Here is a 2,193-nt window from a genome sequence, read left to right on the forward strand (position 1 = left end):
ACATTATCTGAGCAATTTTAAATGATGTAAGGCTCTCCATGTAAAAAAAGATGTTTTATACCTCAATAAGTATTTATATTCAATAACCTGACATATCATTCCTTAGCAATTTCAAAACCATTATTTTGACAATGGCCATTTATAAGTTAGCAAATGTGAAATGCTAAAAGAGCTGAAAAGCTGTTCTGTTTCAGTGTCCTAATTTTGCTGCAGAACTCAGGTAATGAATTTTTTTCTTTCTTCTTTTTTTAGTTAACATAAGCAGCCCAGGGTACTGCATGCTAAATCAAATTCAAGGAAGGCAATACCTTTATTAAGTTATAAAACTTTGGCAAAACAATTCAGTACTCTTTTATACAATAACATATTATTTATGTTGGAGTCATATTTTAGACTTAGTAATAATTTTCACTCCAAAATTATCATTAAGTACCATATCAAAACAATGGTTTCTAGGATAGCAGGTTATTTTATACATTTTAATGTATTTTAAAACTATATGATTTCTCCTTTTAGAGTGAGTTCCCTCATGCACGCTGTTCTATTCTGTATTACCAAAGTGATATTGCTTGGTTCTGAGGTTGGTCCAGAGTCAGGTATAGTTCCAAAATCTGAAAGTGTTAAAATTATATTTTAAGAGACTCAATGTCAATACCAATTTTCCCAAGTACTCTTTAAAAAAATTGTTAATTTTTTACACAAATACTACAATTTTAGAAATTAGTCATTTCAAGCTCACTAACCTCAGATGATTCCTTGAATTTTAGAAGCCTTGTATTTTTGTTTGGATATAAAGTCATATAGCCTTACTCCAGATTATTTTTAAAATTCTACCTAAAATATAGTTGTAGTTTTTAATGGCAAATAAATACATTGTCTGCTTGGAGAGACCTAGGGAACTGATACATCCTGACTTTTTCATTTCTCTACAAATGCTGCCACCACCATCAGTATTCTTATGCTTCTTCTTGCCAAAGCTGTCAACTCTTTGATCTCAACATTTAATTTATATATTACCCATTCCATTCTTTCTTAGACTTTACAGCATTGGAAGATATCATGCTTGCCATCAACCCTTACAGGTAACTGCTAAGGCTGACTCCATGCACAGAGATGATGGCTTCCTGAATCAGAACTGTCTTTTCTGTGTATTAAGGATGTAATTTTTATGTAAGTTTCTCATCCCCTGAAATATTTGTAAAGGAATATTAGTAGTTTTAAGTTCCATTATTTTCTCTACAGGATCAACTACAGAATATTCTTGCAGTTGTTTTGATTCTTGCTGCACCAATAAGAGACTTCAGGGAAGGAAGGAATTCCCCACTGTATGCTGAGAAGTCTGTGGCTGCACAGCTTTCCAGAGGCATCTATATGTCTGTCCAGCATATCAACTCCAACGACATTGAAGTTCATAGGGTTTGGATATCTCTGCATTGCAGCTGTTATAATTGTTTCCTATGGGTGGTTGAAGACATGCTCTAACATCCAGAACTTCCTGGTGCAGATAGTCCAAGCCCTGTACCAGCTATACTGGGGGACAGTGAGTCACCCAGGCACTGTCTCACCCAACCTTCACCAAGTGGGGCATATAGTGTGCAGAAGCCATCAGACGCCAAGAGAGAATATCCCAAAGTGAGATCCCTTAAATGTTTGTATTTTCCTAGTTAAAGGTTTCCTAATATGTTGTGTTTATATAAATATTTAATACTTTATTAACTATAGTTTTATGTTTCTAAATACAAAAATTTTTAACCTTGATCAGTACTGTATATGCTTGTAACAAAACTTGTAAGTATAATTTATTATAAAAGAAAAAGTACCAAATTATTTATTATTTATATCTAGGAGTTTTAAGGCTGAGTTCAGTAAGTTGTCATTGCACAATAATTACAGAAGATTCTCAACTGGTTAACCACTGAAAGACCTACCAGCAAACTTTGTATTAGGTGGGTATATAGATCTGTTATTTCTATTCTTACCATTCTTGCTGTAATGCACTACATTTAAAGTATTGGGAAACTCTGATGTTTCATGTACAGTTTTTCATCCACCCCTCCCCCTGCCCTGCAATATGTTGTTCATATGGTTTCAATGCTGCACAAATATGCATTTTCTCATTCCTGTTTGCTTTGAATGCTGTATGCTGATCGGTAGCAAGTTGTTACTTTTGTTATCTGTATACAGTTGCTTGCT

At 33.8% G+C, this 2,193-nt stretch overlaps 1 pseudogene across 1 annotated transcript; it reads right to left on the bottom strand.

Moving 5' to 3' along the window:
• Positions 1-723: 723 nt before the first annotated feature.
• Positions 724-1,943, bottom strand: LOC306652080 (PRELI domain containing protein 3B-like; annotated as a pseudogene). The gene has a single exon. The product of its transcript is annotated as a PRELI domain containing protein 3B-like (transcript).
• Between the last annotated feature and the right edge of the window lie 250 nt (positions 1,944-2,193).

The sequence above is a fragment of the Sciurus vulgaris genome (genome assembly GCF_902686455.1).
Source record: "Sciurus vulgaris genome assembly, contig: HiC_scaffold_632_arrow_ctg1, whole genome shotgun sequence".
Classification (NCBI taxonomy): Eukaryota; Metazoa; Chordata; class Mammalia; order Rodentia; family Sciuridae; genus Sciurus; species Sciurus vulgaris.